Source organism: Tachypleus tridentatus, chromosome 9 (genome assembly GCF_004210375.1).
Source record: "Tachypleus tridentatus isolate NWPU-2018 chromosome 9, ASM421037v1, whole genome shotgun sequence".
Classification (NCBI taxonomy): Eukaryota; Metazoa; Arthropoda; class Merostomata; order Xiphosura; family Limulidae; genus Tachypleus; species Tachypleus tridentatus.
The window spans coordinates 123,565,064-123,571,629 of NC_134833.1; positions in this window are offsets into that span (position 1 = coordinate 123,565,064).

The following is a 6,566-nucleotide window of genomic DNA, read 5'->3' on the forward strand; positions in this document are numbered from 1 at the left end:
GATTGGTTTAATATTTAAATTTTCTTCTCGTAACCTATCAAATACACGTTTTAATATTTGTAAGTGTTCTTCTACAGTCTCAGCAAGCGTTATAAGATCATTTAAGTAACAGAAACATTCTGAAAGTTTTAGGTATTATAATACAACATCCATTTATATCTTGAATGTTGAAGAATCATTATGAAAACCAAAGGATATTCTGTTGAATTGATATTTAACTAAATGAACACAAAATCAGTTTTATCTTTATCATTATCTTCTATTTCTACCTGCCAGTATCCTCTTTAACATCAATAGATGAAAAGTATTTACTATTACCTAACTTTTGTAAAGTCTCCTCTGTATGAGGTAATAGATAAATGTCTTTAACATTTATTGCATCCACGAATTTAAATACTACACAGAACCTTAATTTTCCTACCTTCTTAGGAACTTATGTAACCGGGAATACATAATGACCGATACTGTCCCCTGTTACTACTTTTTTAAGCTTATGTTTCACACTTGTCTATCTCTGGCATTTTATAAGGTCTTTGTGCTATAGGTTTTTTGTCATTTAACACTATTATGCGATTAACGTTTTTTGTACGACCAGATTCACTTCTGCTACAAATATATCTCTATATTTTATTCATAACCTTATTACGCTTTCTTTATGGTTTTTTTTTTTCATATTTCTTAAGAAATAGAACAATTTATTTTACTCTGTTGTGTCTGGTGTTTACTATTTCTCATATGATGCTGTACTACTGCAGCTAATGTTTCTCTGTTAGTGACCTTGTCTACTGCTACATGGTTAGGAAGTATTACTTTTTCTTTCACAAGTTCTTTCATATAAACATTCACTAGTTTATTACAACAATATTGCTATATTAATTAATACAAATGCTTGAAGCTACAATCTATGAACATGGTGAGTGGGAGTTGTACATTGATTTTTTCTAAACGAAGAATAAACGATGTTCTACACAATTATTACATATGTATCTGGTTCTATTGCTTATTTGGATCCTATGATAATCTCGAAGAGTTTTCATGTTTTTGTGTGAATGGGCTGGTAAAAGCACATATTCAACACTTGATAAAGACACAATGGCCTTAGGGAGTTAACCTGATACAAAGTTGATATATAAAAGACAAACTGCAATATGTGTTTTGAGAAGGAAAGTCGAGTTTTTTCCCCAAAACATATAGATGAGTGATAATATATATTCCATTGTTATCAATGTTATTCTCTTTCCTTCTGTTTGTTTATATTTTTTTAGGAACATAATAATAAAAAATGTCACTGTGATGAGAGAAGTAATAAATTAATTTAACTAAGAGTTTGTTTTCTACAAAATTTGTAAACAATTTCTACACGATAAAAAAATATATGTATTGAAGTCTTCGTATATGAATTATAGAAAATTTCTTTTTCAAACTAAAATAACTTGTATGTAATTTAAATTATCAGATTTATGTAGTATTGCAAAATATCTTACGAACAGTATTCAAAACAACATATGCAATGATATTATTGGGCCGCACACTCATGTGACATTAACAGATTAATTTTAATACTTAAATAGCCAATCCTCAAAATACGTTAATGGGATATGATGCATGACTGGCGACTGAAGAAGCTTTTTTTCGTAATACAATTTTTTACTAGATACTATGACATCTAACGACCTATTTTCAATTTAACAAATGAAAGCAGTGGCTGTCAAACTAATTAAAGTTCGCTATTGATGCTTTACTACCATCTACAGTCAGAAATCATTATTAGATGTGATTTTATCATAATCTTAAATTAAAATATTTTTCGTCAACAGGCACATACATAAAATAAATCTTTTTTTTTTCTTTTATACTGTCTGAATCACACTAGATGGCACTATATTCAAGAAAATTTTTATAGGAATCTTCCATTTTTCAGTGATGTCGAGAAACCCACTTGTTGAAAAATTTATATGCAAAAACGGTGTATGCGTATAATGTTTTCTACGGTTTGTGGAGAAAACATATTGATGTTGATGAAGTATTGTTTTATTTTGTCTAATTCATCGTTATCTGGTGAGCATAGTTTTATGGCTGTGTTTATTTGGTTTCTTAGTATGTTGAGTTTTTTGTTTTGTTTCATGTGCTGAGTCCCAAGGAATGTATAGTTTAGTATGGGTGATTTTTCGGTGGATTTCTGTTTTGAGTTGTGTGTCAGTTCTTGTAATTTTGAGGTTAAGAAATGATATTTGATTGCTTTCTTCCTGTTCACATGTGAAGTTAATGTTGGGATGTATAGAGTTAATGTGATTGAAAAAATTAAGTATGTGTTCTGTAGATTTGAATCCCGCAACCGTGTCATCTACATATCTGTACCAGTATAGTGGTGGATGTAATGCTGTGTTAATTGCTTGTGTTTCAACTTGTGTCATAAAAATATTGGCTAGAACTGGTGATAAAATTAACGATGAATTAGACAAAATAAAACAATACTTCATCAACATCAATGTTTCCTCCACAAACCGTAGAAAACATCATACGCACACACCTAGACAGAAAGCAAAATCAACCAACTAAAGTAAATACAGCTCACGAATCAAAAATCCACGAAACCATATACTGCTGTATACCATATATTCCTGACATCAGCAAACAAATAACCAACATTTGGCAAAAATTAGTAACAAAATATGACATTCCAGTTAATACCAAATTTATTCAAAAATCAGGCACAAAATTGAGGTCTATACTATGTAAAAACTACACTGACAAACACCTCACCAACATTATTTATAAAATACAATGTGATAACTGCCACGACTTCTATATTGGAGAAACAAGTAGAAAAATGGAAACCAGATTCAAAGAACGTAAAAAAGTCACCTTCACACGTTTTCGAACACTGCAAGTCAAATAAACACAACATAACCATAGAAAACACTCAAATACTAAATAAAGAAACAAACATAAACAAACGCAAAATTAAAGAAGCCTTACTTATACAACAACTTAAACCCAAAATAAACCAATATAAAGGAACGCCTTTATACCTATATTAATATAATAAAATAAATAAAATTATATATTCAAACATCTAATACCGCTCTCTACATTTCGACACACAGTTACACAACCCCTTTCAAACATGTGGTCAGCTTCCGGTCAGTTACCTCTTTCTTTGTGAACCTGACGATGACCGAAGAAGGTCGAAACATTGTTCGCTCTTCTATGTAAAATATTTTCTCAACCCAAACGAGCCGTTTTTGCATATAAACTTCCATTTTTCAAATGAAATCATGATTTCAAAACATTAAAAAAATTAAACTTAAATTTATAAATTTCTACATTTTCTTTTGCAATTCCAGATCAAACATATAATATTTTATTGACCTATTTTCGTCGTTTCTTTTTCAATAGGTAACTGAAACAGCTTTACTTTACTTTATTACTTCCATATTATTTGCATGGTGAGTTTCACTGTGATGCAGGAAAAGAGTTTCATATTTAATTGTTATATTTAATAACATTTATCAAAATTGTTAAAAGCTGTAGGGGTCTCCTGCTAGTACAGCAGTGCGTCTAATGATATACGACGTTATAATCAGGTGTTCGATTCCCTTCGGTGGACTCAGCATTTATCCCGATGTGGCTTTGATGTAGATAGAGGAACAAAAGTTTAGTTTCATACGCCCACTTAAATTATCTTGTTGTTGAAGAGAAACCTACCAAACAGTAGATTAGGGTCTAGAAATATTAAACCAATGTACTTTTGCTATTATTATTAAATTTAAGAACGTTGAAAAGATGAAGACGAAACATATTCAGTTTAACAAAATATCTATTTTTTCGTATTTTCGTGACTAAACGCATTTAGGTCTCCTTCTTAAATTATTAATAATAAGCTATTGTTAGCTTTAGGACCAACTTATAACTAGCGAAGCATGGCCAGATAGGTTAAGGCGTCTGACTCGTAATTTGAGGGTTGCGGGTTCGAATCCCAGTCGCACCATACATGCTCGCCCTTTCAGATGTAGGGGCATCATAATGTGACAGGTCAATCCCAATATTCGATGTTAAAAAAGTAGCCTAAGAGTTGGCAGTGGGTGGTGGTGACTAGATGCCTTCTTACATTGCAAAATCATGGACGGCTAGCGCATATAGCTCTCGTGTAGCTTTGCGCAAACTTCAAAAACAAACCAACTTGTAACTATTCGTTATTTAATAAACTTCCTTAATCAGTTCATAGCATACAATGTTTTACCTTTTATTAATGGATTGTATTCATGTGTAGATTAAGATAAAACTTGCTTTGAACCTCTACGTTGTTATTTTTTGGAATATTTTCGTTAGTTTTTATTAACGGCAAAACCGTAGGTAAAACAAAAAATCTTCACAAAGTTGTTCTTTCGTCTCATTATTGTGTGTAATCTGTCAAGTTCTTAAAACAAATATTTTTGCGATTCCTCTTAGGTACGGAAAAATAAGATTAGGAGCATCTCGGTCCTGAGAAAAGACTATAACAAGGTTCCTGTTTCTAAGACGAGACGATTATAATAATTTGGGTTGTTCAAAGAAAATTCGAAACTATTAATGTTGTTCAATAGCACTCGTCTGAAGAAGGAGCTATTCTACTTTATACTTGCTGACGAGAGACACAAAAATTAAAACTTACCACAAAAGAAAACTTGTTGCACTAAGCCAATAGCTTTCGCTATACTTTGTCCTCCGCTGCATAGCGGTAAGTCTATGGACTTACAACGCAAAATTCGCTGGTTCGATTCCCCTTGGTGGATTTAGCAGATAGCCTGATGTGGCTTTGCAATAAGAAAAAACAAACACACACACTATCCGTTATAAAACTGGTGACATAATAAAACAGGGGCAGCAAACGAAACATAAATAGGTAAATGAAGATATATTCATTCACAAAATAGTTTTGTTTCTGTTGATATGAACCCTAACTGGATTGTGGTGCAGGACTGTACAAGACAAGACAGTTCATTTGGTTGTTTGATATTACGTACAAAACAACAGAAGGGTCTACTTGTGATATGCTTTCCACGGGTATCCTGGAATATTATATGAAATATAATTGGGGATTAGGGGAAGGGATGGGTGGTTCCTCAGAGAAAAGGCCTATTATGCTATACTTTGTACATTCTCCTTTTGATAGAATGTCGTTTTTTGTATTATCATAAGAAAATATGTCTCAAAAAATTGAAACTCAACTTTTACAATAAAGTGTATGAATAATAAGTGTGATTTATGTTCTGACATCAAGTTTTAAGTATGACAGATTTAGTTTTTTGGACATTGCAATAACTTTATTAGAATATGCAGATACTATTACTAAACCAACAGGCAAGTATAATAAATTGTGGCAGGGTTGTTTTGAAATGAACCATATGAGAGTATCGTATAACATTCAGTGTTAGGCCTAACTAAGCCTGTTAAAGTTGACTGAACTTTAAATACATTCTAAATACAATAATTATATATAAGGAGAATCAGTCATGATAGGAGGGAGAGAATTCTCTTGTGTTGCTATTGTATTATTTTTATTGAGCTACAAAATTCAATAAAGATGTGGTAATAACCAAAAGAGATGTAGATCTAATAGCATTAGCATGTAGTTAATCAGATGTTTCTGTTATATAATAGTTTTAATTTCTGAATTTCAAAAGTAAAATATTTTAATTTGTAACGTCTTAGTGTTTACATTTCTGTATCACGTGATGGCACTTGTTTGTTTAAAATTGCTAAACTTAGACATCTTTTCACTTGTATTTAGTTCACTGAAATTGAGTACAGCTTTCAGACTTGCAGATTTTCCTCGTACATAACATAAAGTTATAGTTACCAAGCCATCCCATAAAGCTCTGTTTGACATACAGTCTTTCAAAAATGTAAATAATTCTCTCTCTTTCTGTCTTTGACATTTGCTATTACATTATTGATAACCATTAGAAAATAAATATTTAATATTCTGTTTTATATATAATGTCATCTCGTTCACAGGATGGCTTTTAAGTTTTTCGGAACATAGATTCAAATCTGCTATTACTATGTTTAGTTTAACCAGCTAAGTAAAGTGTTTTGATGCACAATGTTTAGTTAGAAAACCAGTTAAATTGTAATAATTATAAGACATTGAATGCTTTGTGTTTATTATTGTTTGTGCTCTAAATTGTGTGTTTGAAATTAATAAATAATTTTGTGAAAAAATGAAAAACAGCCCCATGGAAAATTTGGGTTAGCATCTATCAATACTTTAAGTCTTTGACAACAAAAGAAATTACAGCATTCACAGTTAAGTACTAGAATTTTGTTATTTTTTATGCACATATTTTGTTTGTTTTTATTGTAAAAAAATACTTATTAGGTAACATTAGAATATATGAATGAAGAAATAGATTAATTTATTTGCAATATATGTATATACTTTTGAAGATTGTGTGTATGACATAATTTTATGCTGTAATTTGAACGAAGTGTATACAAGGTGATTCCTGGGTTGTTACATAGGCTTAGTATGAAGGAAGTTGTCATATTTAACTGATGCAAGCCTGATGATAGTCAGGATA